The sequence below is a fragment of the Thunnus maccoyii genome, chromosome 10, assembly GCF_910596095.1.
Source record: "Thunnus maccoyii chromosome 10, fThuMac1.1, whole genome shotgun sequence".
Taxonomy (NCBI): Eukaryota; Metazoa; Chordata; class Actinopteri; order Scombriformes; family Scombridae; genus Thunnus; species Thunnus maccoyii.
This window is the reverse complement of record NC_056542.1, coordinates 9,933,149-9,945,910: the sequence shown is the minus strand read 5'-3', so window position 1 is coordinate 9,945,910 and position 12,762 is coordinate 9,933,149. Positions and strand designations below refer to the sequence as shown.

Below are 12,762 nucleotides of genomic sequence, written 5' to 3'. Positions count from 1 at the left end.
AACCAGCTCTGTTCAGGATGTCTGGCTGGAGAAATATCAATAATGAACAGAACACAAATCAGTGTCATTATGATAAATACACAACAAATGCAATTTTGATTAACCAGTCCCTACTGAAATGTGTCCATTATTAGATTTTCAAAAAACTTAATACTCATAAAACAGCATCGCCAAACCTACAGCCAATGTTTATAACATTGTAATAACTTGTTTAGCAGAAAGTGGTTAGCCTTCAGTAAACACGCTAGCAGATTAGCTTGCTAGCAGTAGTGCTGACTCATCGACCATGGGCAGGCTGTAGTGGTCTGTCAAGAGTCTCCCATATAAAAGAAAACACTGTGCTATTACCAAAAACAAGATAAAGTTTGTAGTCCTGAAACTACCTGAAAATTGTACAATCATAACCAGTTAGGGAGAGTGTGTATGCAGAAATATCAACTCTTTCATCAGTCTTGGACAAAGCATAATTGGAAAATACTATTATAATGCTAAGCATTCAGTACCACAAAATTAAATATTTAACTCAAAGAGTTGAGTGAGCCATTACTATTAAAACTAGCCACACAAGCTCATTGTTATCTATGTAAAGAAAGCTAGAAAGCTGACCAGGCCTGAGAGATTAGTGTCTGTATCTGAAGGCCAAGCTCCCAAATGTGATCATGTCCCTGCAGCAGACATTTCAGATCAAATGTAATAAACAGGCAGAAGGTTGCAGAAAGACTGTATGATCCTTGAACATTGGAATAAAAGATGCATGAATGGAGAAAAAGAATGAATCTATTGTTCTGCCAAGAGCTCAGCAGGAACACATGGAGCAAGTTTCAAAGCAGAGGGACAACTTACTAAACATCTAAGTACCATATTGACTTATTTTCATGGCTTAATTTAAAATTCTCCTTTTAAAAATCTCTTTTGGAGTATGAATCTCATATAATATCTATAATATTCAGACAGTAGCTGTACATTACATGGCTATCTTTAAGTGGCCTGACAAAATTATATAAAAATATGTCTTGGCTCTGTTTAATCCAACCAAAGAGATGATTTGTGGTACTGGAAAATGTTAGTAGTCCTCAGACTCTAATCTACATACAACACAAAAGCATACATACTACACTTGTTTTGTACCATTAACTTCACTATTATATAACCAACAACCATACAAGTGTGGGAGAGGGCAGATATTGATTCCTCCAACTTAACCCTCCAACCATGTTAGAGAAGCAGTTAAATGGCCCTGCACACGAATGATTTGTGATTTCATTCTGTCTCTTTGATAGTTGTCTTTTAGTAAGCTGTTACAGCAGTTGCTTGGAAACATTTTTCCCCCCTGAAGGACTGCTGCATGGTAAAATGAAAGGGAATTTATGAGCAGTTTTTAGATTGACAAGCAGGGATGTATACGAAAATATATACGCTTATCATCACAGATCAACTTCTCGTCAGTTTGTATATATAAAAAAAAAAAATTCTCACAAAAGTGCTGCAGAAAAAGAGGCTACAGTCAGCTGTTTGTGCAGTGCAATTAGACAAGCATATACTGCTAGATTTATCCATTTCCTCTCAATGTTCCCCAACATCCGTACAATGTTTCGGTCTCTAATGTATTAGCAGAGACTTATAATCAATCTGTGCCATACTATGTTTTCTCAGAAGGTTTCTGCTGTGTTTGTAATGCTCAAAGAGAACGGAAGAAAGGAAAAAGAGAGATGGAATTGAGAGGTGAGGGGAGATACAGAGACGGAGTTTCAGAAATTCAATCATTTTTGTACACAGTTGAAGTATTAAGGGTTTCAAACATGATGGTGATAAGTCTACAGCACATTAAATTTATCCAAAAACAGATTCCGCACTCCTGAGACTTAACTCAGTGGCTTTTAAAATTGATTATTTTCAGCTATCCGAGTTGCTAAGTGGAAAGAAATGTACAATTAAATGTTTGATTGTTTATGGTGCTGCCATTCATTTCACTGTCTGTCTCTTAACCCATTTACCATGGTCCATCAATACACATTTAAACAGTCGTATACCGGAAATGCTATGCTGTTAATGTCACAGTTCTGGCATATTCACTTTGTGCTTGGACTGATTCCCAGTATAATCATTAATCAAAACACGACTGTCATCAACATTTCTGTGTGATTATCACACACTACTGTAATTAACGTATTGATTGTAGACACTGCCAAGCTTCTACAATTTGTGTAAAAGAGTCAGAATATTGCCCACCCCACTGCTCTGCCCCTTCTTAATCCTCTAATACCCCTATAATATACCCCTTTTCTTATCCCCCAATTAAACACATCCTCCTATTTCCAAGCGCTGGGGAACATTCGTCAATACACTTTAAATCGAACGCTGTGGAACCTGTCCTGTCTGTATGAGAGTGCCAATCAATGACGCATCACCCAGCTTCTCTACTTGTCTGTCCCTATTGCTCTGCATCTCAATCACTCGGCCGATATCCATCTTTCTCTCAGCCCCTCCAGCCCTTTCTTCCATCTCTTTTGATGTCCCTCAATATCTCTCTGCTCGAAATATGCATTGATCATGTGTAATCAGATGCTGTGTCCCAAGTTTTAGGTTGTACTCTTAAAACTGTTATATCATCACTCAAATGATACAAAACAGTTGGAAAATGGATCCCCAGACTGGATGCTTTGTCTTGTTTGATAGAGTTGTCATGACAAGTCAGCAGCTGTTGTTACATAGTTCACTGACAATTCTGAAGAAAACAGATTTGCAACTCAGCGTGAATCTCATTATCATGCATTTGCAAACTTGCATCACCTTTAGGATAATCTATTATGGCATCATGACCATGGCAGTGTGCCACCTGTTTGGAGGAAGAGGCCACCGTGTCTGGAAACTGTGGCTTTAAAGGGTAAAGCTGGCATTTATTTTCATATGTTTAAGAAATCTCATGAAAAAACCTGAATCAACAATGAATTAGTCTCTCTCAATAGTATTTGACTTATATTACCTGTCTGTGGCACTCAACCCCAATCCCATTCATTCATACTGTATATGTAAATCTTTAAAAACAGATAATAATATATGTTTGCTTTTTTAGAAAAGGCAAAGTAATATCTGAAAACAGTTAGGCACAGTAGTTTTTAACAAATGTTACTAAAAGAGTAAGCAGTGCATTTGTTAGTGACTGTTCTCAACTGTGGATTAATACACATCTGGTGTGCAAGTGAATATTTACAGCAGTAGGATTGATTTAATCTCAATTTTAGTCACATTTTTACTAGTTTTTGGCCAACAGGTCTACGGTATAGTGAAATGAGATTTAGCAGGCTTTATCTACACAAGCTATACTTACTTGTAAGATTAATTCTCTCATTTCATTAGATTTTTTTGACAAAAAGAAAAATATAGAATATTACCACACTCTACTTTTAATCTCTGGCACTGGGTTTCCCATGACAGGTTTACCAGGACAAATCCAACTTTGTTGTTAGTTACTCACCCCCTGATGTGCACAATCTTCATATTCATGAGGTTATGTTTGTGTTATGTATATATTCAGCTGACTGCAGTGCACATGAAAGTCTAATATCCAGTATCCTGGGAAAACAATCGAGAGTGCTCAAAAAATAAGACACATTGGTGCCTCATCAAGCAAAACAGAGGGTGAAACGTGATTGAGTCATTACTGTAGGCTAATTACGCACTTTACCCCAACTAAACATTGATATATTAATTAGACAAATAGCTCTACAACGTCGAAACACAGACTGACTGAGTACATGTCAAGTAGAATTTATCTTCCCTCTTTTTTTATTTATTTTGTCAGTGCTTTCAAGTGACCACTGGGATTCACAGCCTGATTCTTTGTGAAATGTGCTGTGCTTTGATCTACATCAAATGCGAACTAAACTTGGGGAGGGGAAAACCAAACGGTTTCTAACAGCACAAAGAGATACGACAGGAAAAAGACTCTGCTGCAGCTATTCTTGCTACTGCAAAGATGAAAAAGGGGTTTTAGATTTTTCTTGATGTTGGATTCAGTCCGTGGTTGATTTATAGCGGGGTTTTGGGCAAAACTCCTGGTGCATAAACAACTCGTGAGAGTGCTGATCAATGTAAATTGGTGTGTAAATGGGCACTGTGACCTTTGGAAAACTCCTCCCTGGGAAAGTAGAGGCTGTTCACTGATCTTGTTCTGTGTCCTCTTTTTTTCCCCCCAGTGCTTTCAGAAAACTCCTGCCACAGCAGAAACGCTCCACAGCACTGTCTTCCAACTGACTGAATAATAGCGGAGAATCTGACTTCTCCAGGACTTCTGTGGGCCTTTGTCTTTGAAGCAACACGACACAGGGCCTTGACATTCTAAAAACGCTGCTTAGAATTTGACTGTACCCAAAAGAGGATGTGCTAAGCTCCACTGGTGAAAAGTGGCTCTGGCAGAAGGCGTCAGTGAATGATGGCCCTCATGTTCAGTCCCAAGCACTTAACGCTCGCTGTGAAAAGCCCCTCACGGTGAATGCAGGCAATGAATAAGCTGCCTTGAAATTTTTTTCTCTTAAGACTCTGCTGTTAGATATGTTCTTTTGAATGTATTGAATTTATCACAGTAGTCTGCTGATTGCATTGTGACAGAAATCTCAAGACTGAAATGCTTAACTTCCAGGATATAATGATGCAAATTGCTCATCAAGCCTAAACAGAGGTGTATTGCATTTACAGTGCTGTTGAAAAAACATTGTTTTTTTCTATTTTAGTCTTGATTTCTCAATAAACACGACTGAGAAATATCTTTTAAAATATCTTGTATTTCTCAGTCCCAAGAACTTATCGTTTATCGTCTGTCTAATGCAATTCCTAACAACCATTAATCTCATGACATGTATCCGCCATTACCCAGAGTCCATCAGATAACTCCTGACATCCATTTTCTTCATTCCTGTCTCTCTTAGGCTTTACTTCTGGAAGATGGTTTGAGCTGCTAACTAATGCCCTGAAGGAACAACATGCACCTGTAACCCAAGACTGCAGCAGGTGTCGGATGCTGAGCCTGCTTAAGGAGGCCAAAAGTGCCCATTTCCCCGCAGTTAAGATTGACTCTGAGAGTGGAGTACTATAATTCTAGCTTCGGGCACCACTTCTGGGTGGCTGCTTCCAAAAGCTTAGCTTCAAGATGCACTGCTGGTCTTCCATCCAAGTGGGATGCATTTCTTTGCTAGGCCTAGTTCCCTGGTAATTCTGTCTTCTTTTCATGGAGAGCGTGTGTGCTCAGAGATGGCTGGTGAGTCATGCGGTGTTCAAGTTTTTGAATTTATTCGGTAGCAAATTATATGTTAAACACATTTTAGCATCTATGGTGGGTTATTACTGAGAACTGAAAAATAAATAAAGACCAAGTGGACGGCGTATTCAAAGGATCTTCCATAAAATTCAACTTTTAAACATTTATAAATATTTCAGCAAAACCTAAATTTGAATTCTCCTCGCTTTTGTGCAATGGAAGGAACCTAAATTCATGGCCCTGAAAAACAGTAATATATGGGGTGCTAACCACAGCAGAAAAACAAACTTTTCTTTTTAATCATTTTAATTTTGACTAAAAAGTATATAAGCCAAAACAAACACTAACAATATACTATATATACTGATATCTTAGCAATTTATTAAAAGCAATATAATATTAGCTCAACTTTAAGGCACCAAGAAAGTGGATTTATTATTAGTAATCAGCGCCACAAGTCTCATGCAAAAGCAATTTAATATTGCTTTATTGTCAGATTATCTCTGAAAGCAGCAAATCAAAATCCGGTGAGATCATTTAAAAGCACAACAGGAGAGCTCTAGGGAAGGTGGAAAGCAGAGCAAGTCATTTTGGAATAAGTGATCAGCTCATCAGGCTATTGGCAGACTGATTTATCTTAAGCTCAATAGGTTTGACTAAAGCTCAACAGTGACAACACAGGTGACACATATTAACACCTGTGCGAGAGTATTTCACCGTGATCTCGGCTTGATAATGAATAAAAGTGACCCGCGAGGCCATTGTGCATTCTCACCTAAACGTCACACCCTGTCAGCAATACCTGCTCTGCGTGATGACATATTGTGGCCTGCGGCGAAAGAGAAGAAAAGAAGTTAAATGAAAAAAGAAAAATAGGCAGACAAACATGAGTGGCAGAGGCCTCTGTAGTCGGAACAAAATGTCTCAGAGCGCAGTGATGGAGGTGAATAGAACTGAGAGGGAGACAGATTAAGCAGCATCTTTTATAGCCTAAACTCCCCAACACTTACATACTGTGGTTAAGAAGTGACTCATCGGATTGAACACATTTTAAAACACACAGCTTTGTATCACTTTTTGTTTTGATGCATGTGCATTATCTTGAAAATTAAGTTGATTAATCAAGTTATAATTTGTGTTATTATGGGAACTTGATATCCAAATTCACCTATAAAATACATAGTTCAGATGGCACAATAAATGTATTAATGTATCTATGTATGCTGGACTCACACTGAGCTGGGATTGGTTTTAGTACCTTATTGCCGAGCCTCGTCCTCTTCACTGTGATTACAAAAGGAAGAAAAGTAGCATGGTAGGTTGTGAGTCCCTCAGCTACTATTCATTCTGCCAGTGGATAATAAATTGGTGCTCAAGAGGGGGTTATAAGGTGTTACATGCTGAAACAGAATATGTGTCATGTAAGTGCCCGGCTTTGCAGCTTGTCATCAAAAAGGCAAAAAAAAAAAGGAAGGACAAATAAAACGGGAAATTGCTTGCATTACTTGAATGATAAAGCCTAGTACCTCTGTGCTCGAGTGCGTGTGATTTCTTGATGTTCTGCTCTGCTGAATGCACTTTTTCTTTTTATCAGCTAGCTTTTTTTCACCTCTTGAAAGGGAAGGTTTTGCTGATGACAGAATGATGCAGATTTAGTGACAATGGGCCTCATGCAAGAAGCACTCGTACGGACAGATTTTGTTCTTAAAGTACATGTACGAGTGATTTAAGAACATTTGTGGCATTCATCAATTTTCTCATAAGCCTATTCAGAGTTTTCTCTTAAGTATGAACAAAATTTACGAGTGGTCCAGACCTGTCGTACGTGTCATGAATAGATCATTTCTGCCTTTCTGCACTAAGGAGAAACACTTGCTTGACTTACAGTCATAATGCCCTAATCTGAAATAATTTTGAGTAAAAAAAATGTATATATAAGTAGAATAAACTTAATGCAAAATTTATATTCTGTTTATCATATTTTCATCATCATGGCTGCCAATTTTTTTAAAAAGGTTTTTTAGATTTTATAATTTTTATGGACATATTTTGGTGCAGCAACTTCTACATTTCAGTAGTTGCTAGGAAACTTCTCACTCCGACAGCTTCCTCTGTGTCTCTGCAGGTCTCTGTCCAGTATTATCTCGTGTTGCAGCTCACAATGTAAGATCACCTGTAGAATACAATATTCTCCTCTAATATCTCAGCAACTGTCTCATCCCTTGACTGCCTCCCATCAAGGAGCACTTTGCTTTAGAAAGACACATCTAACTTAATGTCACAACATTCCCTTTTATTTCTGTCACAGTCCAGAGCTGTTATGATGACATGTTAGCTGGATTCATATTTTCTGATTGTATTGGGTCTCCTACTGTCACTCCTAAATTTGTTAAGGGTTTCTTCCGGTGTGCTGCTCCCCTGCTGTTCAAAACTAACGGGACAAAGCAATGAGGAAGGAGGAAGAGATAAGGAAGGAGAGTGGGCATTCGAAACTGCCAACAGGAGGAGATTTGGTCGGCGACTCCTTCCATCTACGTTCTTAAAAACCTGCCCTCATTGAGCAACAAAGTGGATGTGGACATACACACGGTATTGTAGATCTGTGATCCAGTGTAGAAATTCTCAGCATGACGTTAAGACCTTTTCATTCGCCTGGAGAATTTTGGTGTATTCTGCTGTTTGGTGTATCCCAGCAGTAAAGCATTACAAGCCTGTTTTGATTGGACAAATTGGGAAATCTTTCAGGAGGATTCACTAGATGAAATGACCACAGTTACAAATGATCATTAATTTTTGTATACAGCTGGTTGTCCCCACAAAGGAGATATGAATCTATCCAAACAATTAATCATATGTGACAAGGGACAAAGAAGAAATACACGGAAAGTTGCTTTCCAAAACAAAGATTCTGGAGCATTCAAACAGACAGAAATAGAGCTGAAAATCAGATTGAGGAAAGCAAAACTGCCACACAGACAGATGCCTTTAAAGCCAATAACCCCAAAAAGGTATGGGATACCATGAAAACTATGACAGGAATGTCATCTCCAACTAAATCTATTGTGACGGACTATGAATTTTGTTTTGCCAATGACCTAAAGACTTTCTTTGCCATATTTGAATCACTAGATAATTCTGTGAAGTGCCCCAAAACACTTAAAACTATTCTTCTAACTTCAGACAGAATTGTCATCACTTTCGAAGATGTCAGGAAAACATTTCAGTGTGCAAATGGCAAGAAAGCTGCAGGGCAAGGTGAGTGCAGTGCTTTTCTTTCTGCAACTGAGCTGGCTCCGGTGTGGCAACCAATTTTTCAGGCTTCTATAGACACACACACTGCCTCTCTGTCATGGAAAACTTTGCACATACTGTAAAACCATTATCTAAAATTCCATGTCATGAAAAGAACATGAGGAATTAGACCAATAGCCTTTGCCTCAGTGATTATGAAAATCTATAAATACTGCTCCAATATCTCGTCAGTACAACAAAAAACAAACTTGATCCATATCAGTTTGCTTATAAGCAGGATTGTGGTACAGAAGAGGCTGTTGCCGCTCTGGTTCATGTCATCTCTAAATATTTAGAAAAACCCAACACCTATGCTTTCAACACAATACAAGCAGACATTTTGGTGTCAAAAATGGTCCAGCGGGAACTGAATCCCTATTTGAATCATTGGTGTGCCTCTTTTCTTACTAACAGAGTCCAGACTGTAAAGGTGAACAAAACCCTTTTATCTGCCATCACAACCAATGTTGGGGCCCCCCAGGGTTGCATGAGTTCAGTCATGCTTGTCACTTTCTATACCAGTGATTGCCGTACAGATACACTAAATCAACATTTTCTAAAGTATTCTTTTGATACAGTTCTAATATCTCTGTTAAGTAACTCAAGCAGCCCTTGGCTGCACCAACATGGTGTGAACAAAGTGGTCGAGTGGAGTGATAATAATGCTCTAGAGATTAACACAAAGAAAACAGAAGAAATTGTATTTGGTTCACCATCTGACTCTCATAAAGTTCCTATTGTTATCCATAATTAAATAATCAAGCAGGTATTTTCATACAAATTCTTGGGTGTAATGATAGACCATCTGTTATCCTGGAAAGACCACATTGTATTTGTCTGCAAAAAGACAAAACAAAGAATTTATTTTCTCTGCTGCCTCTTTTGGGGCGAGTAGACAAATTCTTCTTTTGTTTTTTCATATCTTGGATTATGAGTGTTCTACAGTGTTGTAATACTACATGGTACAAATGTTTGTCCAATACTTTAAAGTAAAAACTGCTCCACCAAGTGAAAATCTGCTTAAAGATTGTAGAAATTCTATGAATCAGCCTATCATAATAACATATTAAGGCTGGCCAACAACATTGTCTCTGACCCCAACCATGTCGTGCAGTGAATACAAATTTTTACCATCAAACCAGGGATACAGGGTTCCATGATTTAATAAGTTTAGACTGAAGCACTCTTTTGTACACCAGTCAATGCTAAAATTAAATAATGAGCTTTATCTCAGAGCAAATGTACATTGAATGGACTTGAATAGTCTTTTGTGATTGTAATGTTATGTTAAATCTATAAATCTTTGTTTCTTGTCTTAATTTTTGTCTTTTCTGTGATGTTTCAAATAGAGCTGCTGTGCTGCAAGAAAATTTTCAGACTTGATATGACAATAAAGTATTATCATCATCATCATTATTATCATCATCATCAGTTGTCTTCTGATTTCTGAAAGCAGGACTTGAAGTTGCGCAGTGTTTTTACTCTTTGGGAACTTTTTGTGAATGAAACTCGCCCAAAAACCAAGTGGAACATGAAGCCATTCATGACAATTTTAGGGCCGTGAATTATGCTAATGATCACATCTCACAAATTCTCACCTCCTCATGAACAGATGACATTCATCAGGCTGAAACGAGCAATTTACAACAAGCTCAGGCAGTTAAGGGAGTTTGTTGAATCCCACATAGGAAATTTTCTTATTTTCTTATTGCTTTGTGCAAGAACAAATAAAAGAGAAAAATAAGAACACATTCATGCATGAGGCCCAATGACTTTTGTACTGTAAGACTTGTAACCTACTGAACAGCTGCACACTGCCAAATGATATGCTCCTGAGATTGCTTCGAGACCCTGATGACGTTTGCAAGATTTACATAGTTTTATTAATGCAAACTCCAAAAGTTTAATGCACCAATTTATTCAAAGACCTTTGGCAGATAATGTCGAACATTTTTGATCCAAATGCAAATGTTGATATTCAAATACATATTCTAAGATAGATAGGTGTTATACAGTCTTACTTCCCTATAAAAACTGCTGAAACCTATAACCAAAGCTGTAACCTGACCCAGTTCAAAAAGGAAAATTTCTTCCCACATGTTCCTCTGTAGGTAAATGTCTGTTATTTCCTTCAGTTTTTTTTCTGTCTCTTCTGCTTTCCCACACTGTCAAAATCCCTTCATTCACAATTCTGACATCACCATACATGAACAATGATCTTTCTGCCCATGTTCCTGGAGCCAATCAGTCCTACATATTGCTGCAATTCTGCCGTTCTGTTTTTAAGACCTGCTATTGTGTAACCCACCTCCTCCCCATCACGACCATGACCTCCTTGATATCCAGGGATGGAGACTTGTCCACCAGCATCTAGATTCCAGAGGGATCCTGTCCTATCTCCTATCTTTATATGGGCTTATCAATATGAAGATACTATCACATCGATTGAGTGTAATCGCCAGAAATCTTTCTGACACAAATAAATATTGTTATAAACTTCAAATTGATCTCTCTCTTGAACTGATTTAGGTGCAGCAGAAACAAGTTGTACATACAACACACAATGGCGATATATCACATTATCACATTTTAAGTTGATACAATGAACTATTTACACATCAAGTGGACATGAAGCAACATTAGCATTTATTTTGCGTAAGTCCAATATTCACTATTAGCTCTGTGCAGACTCCACCAAGTCCTACTGAAAATATCTGACTCTTTTCCTGCGAAATGCTCTGCTATGTTCATCAGTGGGTCAGTAACGTTGTCTGAAACTCGTTGATGGTCAGGTAGTGTAAAGTGGGTTCTTCGAGCTTTTTTTCTGATAACAGCTGCCTGCTGCACTAAAAACGATGCACTGAGAGTTTTTGGCCAAAACAACCACAACCAACCAAAACAACAAGCTGAGAGATGCTATAAAGCTCCGTCGAGCTGAGGGGAACTGTAGTGTTGGGTGATAATTCTCTGTGAGTTTGTCACTACAGACAACCCCTTTCATGTTGGGTCACATTACACCTAGTCATACATAAAAATATCGATCATAGCTGCTGTTCAAGTAATTAGATTTTATGTTCAGCCTGTCTCAGTAATTACTACAAATTTTGCAAAATGCTACTGAAGAGAGTGAAGAAGGTAGGGTTGGGGTGGAGAAGGTATATATATTCATATCAAATTGATATCCATGCCAGAGGGATGTCACTGTGTCACAGTGGGAAGCAAAGTGAAATTTCAAACAGGACTATTTTTTTTGCTGTGGGACATTGTTTCAGAAATGATTAAATACTTGAATACTCATTTACAGCTAAAAAAAAAAACCTCATCTAGTTACTCCTATAAAAGTCTCATCCATACGCAGATTTCACATTATTTATTTTTATTTCACTTTCTCTATTACACTCACCTGTTTGGAAGCTCCAGTTTATCAGTTATGTCTACCTTCCTGAAAGCTGTAAGCCATTACAGCTCTGTGTCTCCCTGGTCAGTCCCTGCCAGTTTCCTGCCTCTAATCTGCCTTCTTCTTTCTTCCTCATCCTCTTTTCCCTCCTTATACCCTGCCGATCACCTATACACACACACACACACACACACACACACACAAACACTAGCAAGCAAATACTTTCCTATCGTGACAGATGACACTGAAGGCAGGGGGTCTGCCGTGCCAGTCTCACTCCTCCAGCTTGGCATATGCCAGCCTCTGCACCACTGCAGCACTCACCTGCTTGACTCTCCGTTAATAGACCAGGCAGACAGAGCTCCAGCCCCTAACTACTTTGCACTAAACTGTTTGACTTTCACTCAGCGTCCCAGTGCTGTCCATTTCAGGGATTCAGTCGGCAGCCTCCGTCTTTGTCTCTGTCTGAGCGCATTTAGGGGAAGCAAGGAAGACACTTCCATTGATATGGCCTGCTAGTGCATCGCCAGACGTCAGGCAATTCTGTCACACCCCAGTGCTTCCTCTCAGTGCTGTATGGCATTAAAGTGCATGGGCACAGTCGTGCATATAGCCCAAGGCAGTATTGTGGACATCAACGGCAAAGGCTTGGACAAAAGTTAGATTTTCCTGGTGTTGTAGTTCTATTGTAGAAACATGCAAAATGAGGAAGAATCTCAGTGACTATTAGTAGGAACTTCATTATCTAAAGAATTGCATCCTAATCTCTGCATTTTCTTGAAAATGTTTGCATGGGATAATGCAATTAAATCTGTAAAAA

The 12,762-nt window shown here is 38.5% G+C and overlaps 1 long non-coding RNA gene across 1 annotated transcript; it reads left to right on the top strand.

Moving 5' to 3' along the window:
* Positions 1-2,795: 2,795 nt before the first annotated feature.
* On the top strand, positions 2,796-5,569 carry LOC121906413. The gene is made up of 3 exons (XR_006098624.1): positions 2,796-2,884; positions 4,197-4,488; positions 4,926-5,569. It is a non-coding gene; the product is annotated as an uncharacterized LOC121906413 (long non-coding RNA).
* Positions 5,570-12,762: the final 7,193 nt, after the last annotated feature.